The sequence below is a fragment of the Protopterus annectens genome, chromosome 2.part0 (genome assembly GCF_019279795.1).
Source record: "Protopterus annectens isolate FY-2018-M chromosome 2.part0, PAN1.0, whole genome shotgun sequence".
Classification (NCBI taxonomy): domain Eukaryota; kingdom Metazoa; phylum Chordata; order Ceratodontiformes; family Protopteridae; genus Protopterus; species Protopterus annectens.
The window spans coordinates 1,034,035,748-1,034,055,288 of record NC_056728.1 but is presented as its reverse complement, the minus strand read 5'-3'; positions in this window follow the sequence as shown (position 1 = coordinate 1,034,055,288).

Here is a 19,541-nt window from a genome sequence, read left to right as displayed (position 1 = left end):
GGAAGCTGTATTGTTGCCCGTGGACAATGCAGGTTGAACCTGGGGTGCAGTAATCTTGGGTGCCTGGCATTCTTCTGGCATTCTGATTGTCCTCTTAGGGGGGAGAGATGGGTAAAGCTGGCACTGAATGTGTTGGCAAGAAAGTTGGCAATATCTGTTGGCTCAGTATAGGAGGTATCATTGTGCAGTAACTTAGAGCACTTCTGGGCATTGCCATGGAGGTTCTTGATATAACTCTCAAATGGTTTGTGATTATTGTCAGTGTCTGCTGCAATTCTGCGGTCATAGCTGGCTTTAGATGATTTCATGAGGAATCGCAAGTTGTTGTTGAGGGTAATAAGGGAGTTTTACCACTCTTGGGACTCCACCTTTTTCAGAAACAGTTTCTTCCTTCTGTTGAACAGGTTATTAATGGCAGGAGATCACCAGACTGGCCCCCAGTGTTTGGAGGAGAGTGTCATGGTTCTTTTGGATATGGCTAGTTCCATGCATTTATGTACATGTTTGTACAGTGCATTTGTGTATGATTTGGCAGTCATGCAGGTATTTTCCATTGGCATGGGTGCTGTGAAGTTAGCCACCTCTGTTTTTAGGAGTCCAAAGTCAGCAATGGAGATGTTTATGGTTTTCAAGGAGGTTACTTTTGCGGGGGATGTGGGTGAGATGTGGATTTCCATGGTGATCACTTTATGGTTGGATCTGACCAGTTAGGGATTGACTACTGTTGTCAAGCAATGGTCCCATATGTTAGTAATCAACACAGGTCAATGATGTTGCCTTCTCTACTGGGTGTCAGAATGAGCTGGTCTAATGCATTGGGACTGATGAATTCCAGAAGCGTTGGGCCAGTGTATCGGTGCTTGAGTATCTTTCCCAGTTGATGGAGGGGTAGTTGAAGTTTCCTAGTATGAGATTGTTGGGTTGGACCTTGATAGATTCCAGGGTGTTGAGGAATGTGGATTGTGAGTCTAGGAAATTGGATGGGGACCTGGACTCCACTATTAACCAATGTCAGTTGTATCTGAAGTATCTCAGATGCATTATGCAGGTATATTAGCCTGGAGCTGTGCATATCCTTTACGATGATGGAGTCACCACCACCTTTGGAGCTGTGGTCCATATTTTGGGGCTGACAGTTGTTGAAAGAGTAATAGCCTGGTAGTGCAGGAGTGCTGTCTGCTGCTGTAAATCAGGTCTCTGTTACAGCACAAATGTCAATGTTCTCCATTTTGAGGAGTGCTTCAAGTGACTGCCTCTTGAGATTTAGATGTCTAGTATTGAGCAGCATGACCCTCAGATTGCATTTATGTATAGCTGTTTCAGTGATAATTTGATTTGGAACACGACCTAAAAAGGCATTATAGGGGTAACAAGACACTTAGCCAGTACATGGAAACCCAGAGGTGACAGATGCAGGTAATCTCTGGCAAGCCATCACAGTCTGTCAATCATGTCATCCCAAGCAGACAGATACTGGATCCCCTGAGAATGACATCAGACACTTAAGCCAATTGTTGAAGTCAATCATTTGTTGTGTGCACTGTGGTATCATTCCAGATGACAGTAGTATACTGCTCAGGGCTACTGTTATACCTGCCTGGCCCACATAATCTGAAAGCTCTACCATGTCTCTTTTCATGTAATCCAGGGAGGTGCATCTCAGGTCATTCACACCCGCATGGACAATGACAGAGTGATACTTGTAGCTGTTGTGTATTGACCTGACTGGGTGTGTTATGTGTTGGATTCTGGCACCTGATAGACAGCTGTTACTTTCTCCATATTGAACCTAGTGAGTGGGACATCTGTGTGCCTCACTATTGAGTCACTTATGATTACTGTATTGGGCAAGGCGGTTAGCCTTAGGGGCTTAGGTTGAGGGGCATACTATGTAGGTGAGATATGTGTCCTGTGGTTTATGCTGTGTTGTGGTGGTTGAGTGGGTGTCTGTCTTAGTGGTCTCTGCTATTTGGGTAAATGTCTATTGAGTGCCTCTGTGAAGGTGGGTGTGTGTTTTTTGTTTATATGTCAGAGCTGTGATAGTGGGTGTTCTGGAGGGGTATGTGTTCCATGTGGTGTGGTGCAGGTGTTGACCCTTCTCATCTTGACCAACTAGTCCAGTCTTTGCTGGAGAGTGTATAGCTTCCAATTTGGTGATATATGAGTATCTCTCACAAGTCTGAGTGTTGGGAGTTTAGAGGAGAGGGTGTACATGAGGCAGTAGCAACAGTGCCTCAGAATGCCCAAGTGCACCAGGTTAATGGGCAAAAGCCCATAGAACTGCACTTTAATCATGCATTGAGGGCTGGTCATAACTACTAAGTACTGGAGCTAATTCTGTGAGGAATGACTACTGTTGCTAATGGGTCTCAGGTGTGCTAGAATAATTGATACAAAAACCTGTTGAAGTACAAAGCTATTGGGCTATTTGAAGTGCAAGAGAGAAAGAATTAGCAAGATCTAAGGGAAAAACTGAAGGCAGACTTTCTGGCACCTGTAATAGTTTACCGCAGCTTTGCAGTTATCTGTACTTTTGGACAGTTGTCAGTCCAGTTAGCTCTTTAGCGCATACAGTAACTGTGTAACACTATAGTACAATTAACTAGATAAGGAGGGGGTCTAATCACAATACTGGCAAGTAAGTGTGTGTGTGTGTGTGTGTGTGTGTGTGAACCATATAGTGTGTGGGTTATGCCCTTTTGAGTTGTGTATCACCCTGTAAACTTCACATCACCCTACTTTACTAGGCCTGCTGTTGCCATTCACCTTAGAACTATCTTGGGAGTAGGTGAACTCGTAAGCTCCATAGCATGTCTGATAAGTGTGTAACACTATAGTAGAAATAACTAGATAGGTAGGGGTTCTAATCTCAATACTGGCAACCGTTTGTGTGTTTGTGTGAGAATCATATACTGTGTTGGGTTATACCATTTTGAGTTGTGTATCTCCCTGTACACTTCCCATCACCCTACTTTACTAGGTCTGCTGATGCCATTCACCTTAGAAGTACCTTGGGACTAGACAAAATCATGTAAGCTCTGTGGAGCATCTGATAACTGCATAACAGTATAGTAGAAATAACTATATAGATAAGGGTTCTAATCTCAAAAGTGGCAACTGTTTGTGTGAGAATCATATTTTAAGTTGTGTACCACCCTGTACACGTCCCATCACCCTACTTTACTAGTCCTGCTGATGTAATTCACCTTAGAAGTATCTTGGGACGAGGTGAAATCATGTAACCTCCATGGCACATCTGATAACTGCATAATATTATTGTAGTAATAACTAGATAGGTAGAGGTTCTAATCTCAGTACTGGTAACTGTGTGTGTTTGGGTGAAAATCATATCCTGCTTGGCTGATGCCATTTTGATGTGTGCACCATCCATGCCTGTTTACCACCTCCCGATGGCATTACTTTATATAACATGGTAATGGCATCTGCCTCACATGCAGCATGTTAAACCATTGTGCAGGCCATACCAGTCCTTTGTACATATGTCTATGGAATATCCAGATGTTTGTAACCTATATGTGGTCAGTGTCCCTTAACAATGCCAATGTATGTGATATTGTTGCCAAATCGGCCACAGTGAGTGTAGTGACAAACATGCCACATCAGTTATCATACTTGACTGAAACATCATGCTGATACAATGTCTGCTACCCTATCATTTGCCCAGGCTTCTAGGAGCAATACATGACTCCACATGCTATTTCTGGTGGGTTATCTCACCATCCATGAAGGCATTCAGAACATTACTTGTTGTAAGAGAGTGTGTTATGTCTTATGCATATAATCTATGCGGGGCATGTCATGTGTATGTAGTACTACAGTACATCAAAGTGTAAATGTAGGTTTACTAATCTGTCTATTGCCAACTGTGTTTGTGTTACTGTATGCACATCCGCTGTGTCAGTCCGTACTGTTTGTATGCAAATGATAAACCATTTTGTCTCCCTGTTCCACCCGGTGAACTCAGGAATACATATCACAAATTTGTCATACACGGTATCATGCATGCCCTTATCAACTGCATCAGGGTTGAGTGTATGGGAAATAAATGACAGGGCCAACAGGTGTTGGTAGGTGAATCAGTTGTAGTTAATGTAATGGATAAGCTTGTGAGGGACCTGCTGACTGCAGTAACTTGTTCTGTATGTATGAGCCTGTAGTACCGCACAACACTGAGGTGACATGTCCGAAGGCTACCTGTCTGTGACAAGGGCTATGTATGCAAGGTCACACTGTCTGACAATAGTGTCCGCACAGATTGTTGCATGCATACATACCTGGTACATGTACATATAAAGCTGTACCTTGCCTATGATGCGGTTAGTGTATTCACACTCTGCCATACTCCCTTTTTGGAATGTCTGCAGGGCCACAGCCTGCAGACACACAGACACCTGGATCACAAACAGAATACAGCATGTCAGACTACATTCAGTCATTGGTACTAACAGCAATAATGCATCCTGGCTAATAAGGTACATACACCTGTATGTATACCATATCAAATGCAAGCTGACAGCACCTTACACAGTATTATGTAGCTACATTGTACTATGTTCACCCTGTGCATCAGACCCATATTTGCATGCCCCTGCATCGATGTTATGGATGACAGGGATGTGGTGCAGGTATCATCATATGCACAGGATGTAGTGTGGGTTTGCCAGAGGATTAGGCTGGGCCATATGGTTGACATCATGTGTGTGTGTTTGGAGGGATATCCAATAGGTGGGCTGTGCAGAGGTGCTGTGTGTGTCTGGAGATGACCTGCCTGTGATACAGATGTGTGTGTGTATGCATGCACACAGTCATGCCATGTGGCTGCCCTACACTGGGGTATGTTGGACAGCTGTGGACTGTACATGGCAGAGTGTCCAGTTCACCATCTCCAGCCAAGGACATGGGAACTGATCCTGCCAGGGTTATCACTGGCACCACCAGGCCCAAGACCAGATGCACTACTGCTTCCTGATGGTGAATGCTGTCTGCTGGATCCGTGTCCCTGACAGGACCGGCCAGGACCATGTGCCCATGGCTTGAATTTAGCTTTCTGGCTGATGTAATGTATTGTGGGTGTGTTTATAACTTCATGGAGGGAGATTTAAACAGTTCTGTTTGGATTTTTAAATGTATCTGAAGAAGTTTTTGGTGTGCAAAAATGAAAGTGCTTATACTTTTAAGGATTAAAGCTGGTTTTACAAAAAAAAACTTTTGGTTGGATGTCTCATTTTCCGTGGTGCTGTGGATTGTGTTTTTTGCTGGTTTGTTTGCTGGGTCTGCCTTTTTCAACAGGGTTTGTATACTCCATATTTGGTGCCCAGCAGGTTGGTTGTACAAGTAAATTGTTCATGTTATGGGTCACATTAAAGGTTGGAAAAGGTGTGGACTGACATATTGTGGTTACAGTTTGTATATATCACAAACACCTGGTATCTTAACAGGGGTGTGTATACTGTTTATATCCACTGTATAAGAGTGATGTTTCACACATGTCCCTATCTTAGGCCGTATGTCCCCCCATTTTGCTGGTCCCGGTCCAGAAGTCTTGCACTGACAAGTTGTGAGTTATACTACAGGAATGTTACATTCTCTTCAGATAGGCCCCTGTGGTAACTACTGTGATGCAATGCAGCTAACCCCACCACAAGTGAACATACACATAAAGCAATACAGCTATTAGTGACAGTTGTGTGCATGGCAAATTGCATACCCTTCACATTACTGGGTTATTGGCAAACCACAACAGAGCAATTTCATACTCACCAGCTTTAGGCAGCTGTCCCACATGCAGACCAAAGGGACCTAGGTAGCTGTGGGAGAGAGGTATTGTCAGCAGACTAACATGCGGCATTGGTACAGGATGGATTCAGCATGTCTGCACATTTACAGTACAACCCCCAGTACTACACAATTTGCTGTCCTTCACCATAGATGTGTACTTCTGTGCATTAGAAGACCACATCCACAACTGCAATCTGACCTCTACAGATACAAATATGTCTTATACACTAGTCTGGTAATCTCCACTGGCGCCTTACCTGCACGCTCCTCATCCATTGTCTGGGTGCCACCCACCTCAAGCATGTGGGGGTCTGTACCCTGATGTTGTACTGGGATGGGCGCCCCAATGTTAGCGAGGAGCTCCTCGGTGGCTGTCAGTTGAGGCTGCATGGCTGGGCCCCAACCTGTGGCTGTGCGGTCCCTGGCCATGGCAGCAGCCCTTTGCTGGGCATGGTGTATGAGGTCAGTTGCACGATACCAGACCTGCTCGTATGTACATGCGTGCAGGCCAACATCGTTTACCTGTGGACAAGGTCATCTCACAGGGTGGTCCTCCCTCACAGATGTTGCTGACTCCAGCCAAACATTATTGCATGGTTCTGTAGTATGGCTTCTATGATTATGATTGTCTCAGCCACTGAAAAAGTTGCCCTTCACTGATGAAACATTGCACCTGGAAGACATAAACAGGGAAACACATCACAGGCCCTCATACATTTGGCAACAGTATGTACAGAACCTGAACATATACATTGCATACCAGTAGCCAGCACTCACAACCATACCATACCCCTGTAATCTATCTGCATAGTATCAGCCTGCATTGCACTCCTGGTCCTGATGTGTCATATTTCCCCCAGTGAGGGCCAGTTAATTGCAGAATCCTCTATTCCTCATTCAGGTCTGTGTAGAGGGATGACATTGGCCATCTTCCATGTGGATGGGATGTGGATGGTGCCAAGGCTTGGTGTGATTACAGTGTGTAATGGAGCTGGGAGAACATGCCTGTGTTCATGTAGGATGCAGCCAGGAATTGTATCAGGCCTATGGAGACCTCTGTGGGTTGCCTTTCAGAGGGCATTACAGACCTGGTTCCTTATCATGAGGGCAGGGGGCAGGTGCTGTACATGCACATGTGTACCTATGGGGGGACAGGGGGGTGAAGTTTCCACTTCACCTGTCTGCAGCCAGTTGCCTATATCTGTGACATATATGTATGTGGTGTTATTGACCACCACTACAGAGCAGATATGTGTGTTGCCTCTGGAATTGCAGACACATGTCTGGAAGGCCTAGTGATTGGCCTTGGTGGATGTATCCAGTTTTCACTCAAAGACAGCTTAGTGTACATCACCTGTGACCTCATTTGCTTGTGCAGAACATGGTGACATGGCTGCCGATGAGGCACCTGTTCCTTCTTGGCCAGTCCTGTGATTATTTCCACCTATGATGGTAGTTGTGTACTGCTGCTGTCCACCACAGGCATTCAGCCTACCTTGAGGGGGTTGATGTTGTCCTGTCAGGTACTGCTGAGGCCAAACAGCTATGTAGGTGCCCACATAATATTGTGGTGTGGGCCTGAACACGGCTGCTAGTTCCAACATATAGGACATCCTTCATGTGGGCCTTGCCCCTTTTCCTTGCTTGTGCAGGGGACATTATGGAGGTGTGAGGGCTACAGCTTCACAGACAGTAGGTGGGAATACCTCACAGGACAGGACATGTAGAGAAAGCATAACAACATGGGGAAAAAGCTCCAGAATGGGGTACAGATTGTCTGTCATTGCTGCTGTTATACACATGGGGGTTGCTAGAATGACAGGGTTTTTCTGGACATGCATTTACTGAGTGACTTGACATCTGTCAGTGATATGCCTCTGTCATACTTCTCAACTGGCATGTTGTCCACAGAGTGGCCAAAGGTTTGCCTGTTATGTTTGGTCAGTTCCTCAAACAACTTTTGTTTTTGTGGTGTTGGTAGGGTAATATGAGGATTGTAGTCACTAACTATTGACATCCATTGGTGTTCCACACATCGTATCCTTCAGGGATGTTATGTTACAACAACACATGTAACACCGGCTACTGTTTCAATTTGTAACACCATTATGTGTGATATGTCCCTCTTTCCAGCCCCCTGTCCCTCAAGTGCATCATCCGGTGTTCAGATGTCCTGCACTTTGAGATGCAGAGGTTTGGTATATTATTAATCACCAACTGCACTCCAGTTATCATCCCAGTGTCCTAGCAGACTCCTGGACATGGTATGTGGCAGTGGCCATAATTATGGTTCCACACCCAGGAAATTCTGCAGAAATCTGTACATATGACAGTTATGTAAGTATGGCTATTGTAAACAGACTGCCAAGATTGTGTAGCAGTGTTGTGTGTAGATGTTTGTTGGGCTGGGTAGGGAGAGTAGCAGATGTCAGTGCCATACATCCTTTACCTATCTGACTGTGCATGCCGCTATGGCTGCTGGTGGTCCATCAGGTCTGTATGCTTGCAGGGAGAGACTGTGAAATGTCCTGTAAACCTCAGGATTCCCAGTACACTGTGATTTTGGCCAGTATACGTCAGTGTAGCATTTGACTGGCAATCAGGATATGTTTGTTTAGACAGTCATTGTACTCTGGAGTTCATTTTAGGTACACGTATGTTGCTGTGGTTGTGGTGAAAATGTTTTTGGGTGGACATTTTTGTAGTATCATTATTTATTGCCTTCATTCCTGCTACCATCCCAGTGATGTCCTAGACCCCCAAACATGTAACAAGGATACAGCCATAAATATGAGTCCTGTACTTATACATTCTGTGGGAAACTGTACATTTCAGAAGTCTGTCCATTGTTAACAGACTGTCAGGATTGTGTAACAGTGTAATATGTGCATGTTATTTGGGCTGTGTAGAGGGATACATGTGAGTGTTATGGGCCCTTTCTATCTGATTGTGCATGCTGCTCCAGTTTCTGGTTCCCTATCACCTGTATATGTTTGTACCTGCAGACAGTGACATGTCCCGTAACACCTCAAGATTCCCACTACACTGGGACTTGGGGCAGTATATGTAGGGGTAATGTGTGACTGGCAAACCGGATAATGTTGCTCACACAGTAATTATACTGTAGCATTCAGTTTACTTACTGGTATGTCGCTGTGACTGTGGTGCAATTGGTTGTGGGTATGCACTTTCACATCAGTGTCTGTTTTCCACAAGTGTTGCATCCTTGTAGTGCCTGTTATATTTGCAAATGCATGTGTACAGCACCAGAGCTGGATTTGGGTAGTGTTCTGACAGTCTGATTGTGCTTTGGATGTTGCTTGTCAGTTGAGTGTAGTTTCCCTAATGTTGTGTTATATCCACAAATTTGTAGGATGTCCAGTTGTCTGGCCAATTTATGTATTCCTGACACATCAGTGGGATGTTGCGGGGATTGAGGTCACTAACTAATGAGAAGCAATTGAGTCACAGACGTGATAAATCAGTCAATATATGTTAGGACATACAGTGCTGCTACATCAACTTTCTCAGCTTATCTACTCACATTTTTGGATATGTCCCTATTTTCATGCCTTTATCCCCCCACTTTGTCAGGCTTGGTCCAGATTCATTGCACTAAGGGGTTCTGAGCATATCTCTCCAAAGCCAAGATTTTCACAGAATGTCCAGATGTTTGGCCCATACTTTTGTTCTGTTCCACAATTTATTTGTATTTGTCTGGTAAATCACTGTGAGGATACAAGGATTTATGTCAGTAAAAAAATAACATACCATTTCAGTTTCCATCTTAATATCCTTCAGTAATTGGCTGCTGAAATGCACCCTGTTGCTGTAGCAAATGTCTTCATTTCTAACAGCGATAGTTGAAATATGTCCCTATATCTGGCCCATTCCCCCCCTTTTACAGCCTTTGTACAGGTGTCTTGCACTAAGAGGTTGAGAGGAATGGTTCTGAGGTCTGACTGCACTGCATGGTATGTACATACATTTAGATATATATATATATATATATATATATATATATATATATATATATATACATGTGTGTATATACATATATATATATATATATATACATACACACACACACACACACACACACACACACACACATATATATATATATATATATATATATATATATATATATATATATATATATATATATATATATACATATCCTTTATATATATATACATATGCATATCTATATTATTTATCCATTATTTCATATATATGTTTCAACAGACATCCCCCACACACACACACACACACACACACATATATATATATATATATATATATATATATATATATATATATATATGCCTGTGCATGTGTGTATGTATCTATGTCTATATACAACACAAGAATGATTCCACAGAGCTTTCTCCCTAATGTTGTATGCCTCTATTGCATGATATATTTGAAAAAACAACATTAGTTCTACAGCTCAGTTAGTATAGTGGTACATTGCTCTAACTATAGTGTACAGGGTCATTGGGTTGAGATTTGGGACTGATGTTTTTTTCTTAATGTTAAATGACCAGAACGCATGATATGTTTGTTAAAGCATTGCAGGCTCTTAAAGTGTATATGATGTAGTGGTATGTTGCTGTGCTTATAGCGCACAGCATGCTGGGTTTGAGACTTGGCAAGGCTGACTATTTTATTTCTTGGCAGAACAAGGTCTGATGGATGCAGAGTGATTAAGGCACTTTTAAGCAGTTGTAAGTGGGTTTGACATATTATAATTTTACGTTTACCTTCCATGACACCCCCCCCCATGTGCTTTTATTAAATTATATTCTTGTGTGACTATGCTGTATGGGGCACTTGTGTTTATATGGGTATGTCACATCTTTTCTAGACTGACATCTCACTTTTGGATCTGGTACACTACCCTGGTTGACAAAAACAGTTCTTACATTATTTCAGTTTACAAAAAATATTTTAACACTACTTTCCCATAGAAAAATAAGTTGGCTGTCTTGGTACTCAAACCATAAACACCTTCAGGTAAAGCCAGGGCTCTTACCACTACACTATCTCAGCTTAAAAATTTAGTTTGCATATTTGCAGTTATCTCCTAGGATGTTTAAGCTATACTAAGCAGATGGCCATAACATGCACACCTGCTTACCTATGCTTGAACATTCCTTAGGCTAGAAAAAAAAAGTGTATATTATTATTATATTATTATGTTATATAAGTGAGTCTTGTGGTGTTCTGACAAACTCATTGAGGACTGCAATAGTGAAATAATGGCATTCATTTGGCTTTCAGGCTTCTGTCCTTCAGGAACTCCTGCTAATACATATCCCTGTTTTCTATCAACTTTCTAAGTGTGTGAGTAAATTTTTCAGATGTGTCCCTAATGTATTATTTATTACCCCATTATGTGTGCCTTTGTCAACCTACACTGCTGTGAGGAAATATTGGCATACATTTGCTTTCAGACTACTACCCTTCCATATTTCACGCTAATGCATAACCTGTTCTCTATCAACTTTCTATGTTGGTGAAGGCTGTTTATGTGTTTTTTTAACCTTTTGAGGGATTTATCCCCCATTATGTGTGCATTTACACACATTTCCTGCTTTAGCAGGTTGCAGAAGTGTCGTACAGCACTTTAGCAATGCAGGGGGTGTGTCACAGAACCTGTAACACACCCCCTGCATTGCTTACTTCATGTTGATGTTTCTTTCAGTGTCTGCGGACACTGAAATGATAATTATCTCATTTCAGTGTCCACGAACACTGAAATAATGGCATAATATTAGATTAAATCTCTAATATTATGCCAGTTTGGCTTACAAAGTGCCGTACGGCACTTTCTGAGTGCAGAAGGCATGTTCAGTATCTGTGCATTTCTTGGACATGCCCCCTGCACTTGTTCACATTTTGTGTCTATATAGGAAGTGCAGCAGTGAGCCTTTATGAATATTCAAGGTGCACTACTGTGCTAAATGGACATGAACCACTCCGTGCAAGAATAGTCTTATTCTCGCATGGATTTTGTTGATTCCTGGGGTAAGTCTCTTTACAGAGAGAGAGAGAGAGAGAGAGAGAGAGAGAGAAGTGAGTGTCAAAGAACAGTTTTATAAAGCTGGGAACTGTAAAGTCCTGTTTTTAGATGGAGGTCAGTATCAAAGAACTGCTTTATAAAGCTGGGAACTGTAAAGACCTGTTTTAAGATGGTGTATTTTTTAGTTTAGGAAGTACTATAGCGTGATAAAATATCACAATATACTAATCAATGGGAAAAATGGAGGTGTAGGACATTACAGAAACATATAACTTCACCAAAATTGACAGCCCAGAAGCTGAGGGAAAAGCAACATAAAATTTCCATTGGTGAAACTTTAATAAAAAATGTAACTTTTTCCATTCGGGGCACTTGTATTGACAGAAACATGGACACTTTCATTCCAGGTAAATACAGAAATTCTGTACCTAGCTCTACCTGAAATGTAAATACTCAAGTTTTTGTCAATAAAAGTGCTCTGATCAGGAAGAGTTGCATTTTTTTTATTTTGGTTTTTGTTTAGTTTATTTGTTTGTTAGTTTGCAACATTGTTTGATATGGGTGCAACTTTAAATGAGCATGACATTCCTCAGTAGAATATATTTAAGATAAATCAGGTAGCAGTCAGAAGGTATCAATAACATTATAAATCTCAGTACACTATCAAACAATTACACGTTGATACATTCTGGGTGGAGGTAACTTATTTAAACTGTATTTGCCTTAATAGTGCTACACATTCAAGTGTGCTAGCTTGTACTGCATTTAAATATGTTTTGCTACTATTCTAACTGCTTTTACTAGTCTAGTCCAGATACAGATGTGCTGTATTCAGGACTGTTTTGTAAGTTTCTTAGCCCCCCCCAGACCTTTCTGTGTTAGAGGGAAGCCTTCTAGCTTATCAATGGGAGTGGTAAGCACTAGGTAGCCTATCTATCACAAGAGGAGTGTTTTCTGGTCCAGAAATTGTAGTTTATTGGCTATTTAGGTATTTTTTCCATCCCTTTCAACTTTCTGGTTTAAAAGCCCATGTTTGCACACCATGCAGTGGCTCTCAGCTGAGGTAAAGTATTACCAGTGCCAGAAGGTCTACTCTTCAATTTTCCCCTAGTTGTTCTTTTACTTCTTGCACTTCAATTAGCTTAAATGGCTAGCACTTTAACAGGCTTTTGTAGCATTTATTGTAGCACACTTAGGTGCTATCAGCACTAGCTGTTCTTGTGCAGTAACAGCACCAGTACTTATTAGTTATGACCACCCCTCCTGGTATGATTGTAGGGCAATTTCCTGTGCTTTCTCCTGCTAACCTGGTGCACTTGGGCATTCTGAGACAGTGTGGCAACTGTCTAATGTACACAGACAACCCTCTCCGCTTACCTCCCAACACTCATACCTGTGAAAGATGCACGTATATCACCAAACAGGAAGCAGTGCATGCTCCAACCCAGACCAGACTAGTTGGTCAAGAGAAGAAAATCAACACCTGCAGCTCACTACATTGAACACACAGCCCTCCAAAACACCAATCATCACAACCCACACATAGAAAGAGGAACCATATTCCCACCTTCGTGGAGGCTCTCAATAAAAATTTACCCAAACAACAGAGACCCCAGAGACAGAAATACACTCAACCACCACAACACAACACCAATGACAGAATGCATAGCTCACCACCACAGTGTGCCCCTCAACCCAAGCCCTTAAGGCAAAAGACTTTGCCCAATGTACTTATCATAGGAGACTCAATTGTGAGGCACACTGAAGTCCCACTCACCAGGTTGAAAAAGAAGGTGACAGCCAGTTGTCTATCAGGTGCCAGGATCCACCACATAATACATGCACTCAGGCCATTCCACAAGCACAAATATGACTTAGTCATTGTCCATGTGGGTATGAATGACCTGAGACAAAACTCCCTGGACTACATGAAAAGAAGATGTGATGGAACTCTTGGATTATGTGGCGCAGGCAGGTATGACCCTAGCCCTGAGCAGTATTCTACCATCACCCAGAATGATACCACAGTACGAGCAGAAAATGATTGACTTCAACAATTGGCTAAGTTTCTGGTGTCATTCTAAGGGGATCTAGTATCTGTCTGCCTGGGATGACATGATCGACAGACCTTGATGCTTTGCCAGAGATGGCCTGCATCTGTCACCCCTGGGATTCTGCATACTGGCTAAGGATCTTGCCACCCCTATAGTGCCTTTTTTTAGGCAGTGTTCCAAAGACCAAAATTCCACCATAACATCTACAAACAAATGTAATCTAAGGGTCATGCTGATCAATGCTAGAAGTCTAAATCTCAGGATGCACTTGCTCGAAGCTCTCCCCAAAATGGAGAATGTCGACATCTGTGCTGTAATGGAGACCTGGTTTAAAGAGGCAGAAAGCACTCCTGTGGTCCCAGGCTACAACTCATTACATACCTTTCAGCCCCAGAATATGGCCAGAAGCTCCAAAGGCAGTGGTGTCTCCATATTCTTAAAGGATACACACACCTCTAGACTGGTAGCCCAGCACAATGCATCCAGATGCTTCAGGTACAACTAACACTGGGTAAGATGGTGATACAAATCATAGCCTGCTACAGAACCCCAAACATGTCCCTAGACTCTCACTTCAAGTTCCTAAACACCCCGGAATCTATCAAGGTCCAACCCAATACTCTCATACTGGGTGACTTCAGCTACCCTTCCATCAGTTGGGAAATCTATTCAAGTACCAATGTGGAGGCCCAACGCTTTTTGGAATTATCAGTTCCAATGCCCTGGACCAGCTCATTCTGGCCCCCACTAGAGGAAGCAACATCCTCGACCTGGTTTTCACCAGCATGGGAGACTGTTGCTCCACACCTATAGTCAATTCCTCCCTGGATAAATCTAACCACAAACTGATCACCATGGAAATCTCCATCTCACCTACACTCCCTGCTAAGGTGACCACCCTGAAAAACATCTCTAAAGCTGACTTTGGGCTCCTAAAAACAGAGATGGCTAACTTCTTGACACCCATGTCAATGGAAAATAGCTGTATGACTGCCGAATCATATACCAATGCACTGTACGAGCATGTACACAAATGCATGGACCTTGCCATACCAAACATTACTAAGAATCACTCCTCCAAAAAAAGGAAGCCAATTTGGTGGTCCCCAGCCATCATAAACTCTACAACAGAAAGAAGAAACTGTTGCAGAAACAAAATGAAGTCACAAGACTGGAAAACCTCCCTTATCGGTCTTAATAAAAAGCTGATATCCCTTATCAAATCCTCTAAAGCCAGCTATGAAGGCAGAATTGTGGTTGACACCAAAAACAACCACCGAGCCTTCTATAGCTATATCAAAAACCTTAAAGGAACACCCACATTTGCTATGAGTTATCACACAATGGCACCTCCTATACTGAGGCAACAGATATAGCCAACATACTGGCTGCAGATTCAGTGCCAACTTTACCCCCCCCCCCAACAATCACTATACCAGAGGAAAGTCTGCTACCCACCATTTCTGTGGCAGAGGTAAAAGCTGCATACAATTTCTGTGGCACATGTAAAAGCTGCATTGTCCAAAGCCAAGAATACAGCATCCATGGGACCTGATAATATCCCTGTCTGCATCCTACATGAGCTACAAAATGAACTGGCACCACATCTGTGTGCCCTGTTTAATCACAGCCTTACCTCAGGCTATGTCCCTAATGAATGGCACACTGCTACAGTCATCCTGCTCCATAAATGGGGAGCAACTACAGACCCTGGGAACTATTGCCCCATTAGCCTGATGAGTTTGGTATGCAAAGCTATGGAGCACATCATCACGGACCTGCTTAACAAAGATATAGGCAATCTCCAATCTCTTGACCCCACACAGTTTGGCTTTGTCAAGGGGCGATCCTGCCTGCTGAACCTGTTTGACTTCTTCGAGGCAGTCACTAAGGCTGTGGATGAGAGTAAGGCGGTGCATACAGCCTATCTCGACCCTGCCAAGACCTTTGATACCATTCCCTACTCAGGTATCATTGATAAACTTACCAAGCTAGGCATCAATCCTTACATCACTAGGTGAGTTGCAAATTGACTCACAGACAGGTCCCGCAGAGTGAAAGTTGCAGATTCCAAGTCAGACTGTTGACCAGTCACGAGTGGAGTCCCACAGGGCTTGGTCCTGCACCCTCTCCTGTTTGGCACCTACTTCTCAAAAGTCCAGGCCAACACAGAAGGACTTTGGCTGACCAGGTTCACTGATGACTGCAAGCTAAGAGTCATTATCAACTCCCCAAGTGATGCAGACATCCTACAAAAGAGCCTGTCTGAGACTAATGACTGGTGTTGTAACCATGGCTTGAAGCTTAATGCCAAAAAATGCGTTATCATCCCCTGTGGAAAAAAACTAATTTCCCATGAATTACCACATTGATGGGAGTCCACCGAACACTGAATAAGAGATCTGGGCACCCAGGTCAACAACCACCACACCTTCGACCACCACATTGCCACTGTGGTCAGAAAGTCCTTATCCATGGCACATCTTATAACCAAAGGTTTTGCATCCAGGAAGAAAGAGGTCATCGTCTGTCTCTACTTATCCCTCATTAGACCAATCATCAAATATAACGCTCAATTTGGCATGTACCTGACCAGACATCTACAACAGCTGAAGAGGCCACAAAAGTACCTCACAAAAAGGATCCTAGGCCTTAAACACATGTCCTGCATGGACAGACTCAAGAAACTTCAGCTGTTCTCAGCATCTTATCGTCTACTTACAGATGATCTCTGCTTGACTTACAAAGCCATGTCTGACCCAGCCCTATTGAAATGCTACACCGAAAGAAATTCCAATCCCCCCACACCACATGCTCCAGAGATCACAATCTCATTGCCACAATTAACAGAACATGCTGGAGGAACAGGTTCATCTCCCAAAGACTGCCCATACTCTGGAATAAGCTTCCCATTCATGTCAAGCAGAGCACCTCACTGGCCCTCTTCAAGAGAAATTTTGATGAGTGGATGGGTAACAGAAAGTTCACTTCAAGGATTATTCCAGTTGCCCTGTTGGATAGGGGCACTGTGAACTAACATCCAGTGGCATGGTGCCTGGGCAATTTTTTTGAGTTAGGCTTGTAAAGGCTTCAGTGCCATTAGCCTAGTAAACACCTATGAATACAGATATAGACTTATAGTTTTTAAACAAACCCATCACTATAGGGCAGTCTGCAGGCTCAGGTGGCCTAAAAGCAGAATTTTACTGACAGTTTTCATCTGAGCATGTTCCAGAGCTGACCAAGTTATATGCTTTTATGTGAAAAAAAGAATCTTTGCATATTTGCCATGGTTAGCCTCAATATTTCTTCTAAAAGAAGGTAAAGGTATTTTGTCTTACCTGATTTACAGACCAGTCTCTTAAAAATTTCTACAAGCTGAATTAAAATTGTACATAAAAAATTTAGCAAGGAGAATGGAAAGAATTTTTCCCAGACATATACATCCTGTCTAACAAGCATTTTCAAAATAGGCTAGGGGCTGCAGCCATTGAGGCTCTGGTATAACATTTTTCTTTTCAGTGAAACACAGAAAAAGCCGACGGCTGCTTACTTTTTAGACATCAAAAAGGCCTTTCACTATTTGGATTGAGAGTTTATGTGGAAAGCTCAGCAGGCATTTTAGATTCAATGATCATTTGTAGATAGGTGTAGGCTTTTAAACAATTAGCCTCTGGTGCAGGTACTGACACATGGCATATGTTCCTCTTCCTTTAGGATTCACAGAAGGCCTAGACAGGGATGTTTAGTTTTACTATTATTATTTACTTTATCATTAGAAATGTTAGTATCACATTTACAACACCATCATAGACATATGAATATTAGAAAACAAAACCAACTCAGTTATTTGCCATTATGGTTTACAGATGATGAAATATTTGGCTGACAGACCCACATTCTGCATAAATTATAAGAATTTGAAAGTATTTCAGGACTAATATTGAACTACAACAAATATATATATTAATTCTTCTTAATAAAGTTTGTGAATAGAACAGAGAACAATTCAGAATATGGATTGTATCAGAATATACATTTTTGCAAATTAAACTATCTAACAAATTAGAGGGATCCCAAAGCTTAATTTGAATACCTTTTTCATGAATGTAAGATGCAGATGATTAAATGGATAGATCTGCATCTGTCCTCTATTACTAGGATTAGAGTTATCACTATGTTTTGCCTACCTAAATGTTTGTTCTTTTAAAGCCATATACTTTTCCTAGGAAATACATCCTTTCCTGTCCAGTTTTAAAAACTATGGCTGGACTTATTGTAGGAGAGTAAACCCCTGAAAATGCCTAAAAAGAAATGAATGGTATCTATACAACAAGGGAGCATGCAGTTCTGTAATGCATTGCTAAGTAATACCCACAGTTATTTGTCAAGTGTTGGCTAAATGTAGAATTACAAATTATACAAAGATTCAAGGAGATGATAGAGGTTGAAGGAAAAAGTAAAATTTGAGATCCTGGAAGTTTGGTCAGGAAAGGATGGAAGCATTTACATAGCAAAGATTCTAGAATGTGGAAATAAACATGGAATAAAATATGGAATTCACTAGATTACCAGTTGGCTAACTCTCCTATTCTCTGGCCTGCTTGGATAAAGAGTGAGATCATTAATTGTTAATAGCTGTTATCAGAAGATGGTTCAGTAATCTGCCAGAAACCCTCCTGGAAGTGTAGTATTAAGAAGGTAATGCTTACAATTGCAATCCCTTTTCAGGATCCATGTTACACCATCCCCTTGAAATACTTAAACCCACCTGACTGGTCCAAATTGAGATATATTTTTTTTTAAATATCACTTAAAGAACATTAATCTTCGTCTATAAATTTTTAGATACCAGATAGACTCACTAATCATAAAGTAAAATCATTAAGTATAATTGGTGAGCTCATTAGTGAGGCATAAAGGAACAAAATTTTAAGAGCATGTTTAGAGTTTATTTATGTACTCGTAGTGGATTTCAAGTATTTTGAAGTTGTTTATCATTGGTAACATTCACTGACTAAGATTTATAATAGAGGTGGTCATCAATCTAATTGTTGTTGAAAGTATGTGATGGGAAAAAAAAAGCAGATTATAGCTCCGTCATTTGGCACTGCTCAAGGATTAAACTGTTTGGAACAACATTCAAATTGTGGCCTCATGACTGCTTGGAACTCTATTAGCTAGTGTGGATAGCTTTCAGTTTTTATTATTGGATATTAACAACCCATACCTCCCAACTGTACAGTTTTTCGCAGAATCTCCAGATTTTTGCCTCATATTTTTGGTTCATTTTTCATAAAATTCTGTTTTTCTAGCAAATCACTGGTAAATAATTAAATATGAAAGACAGAAAATAACTACAGACATTTGCATTTCAAAGTGCATACACTTCAGAGAATTCATGCTAATGCAAAACCTATTATTCTATCTACTTTCTATGTTTGTAAGAGCAATATTTAAAAATTGTCCCTACTGCCCAGATTGCTCTAAGAGGTTGAAATGTATGTAACAGCCCCAAATCTGATACTTAAGAAGGATCATAAGGTATGAGTCCAGCTGGTGGCACTATTGGTTTTATGTATAATATCTGTGGAATGGAGATCATTCACAACCTGATGACTTTATGGGGAAATTAATGGAATGTTAACACAAAGGTTGGA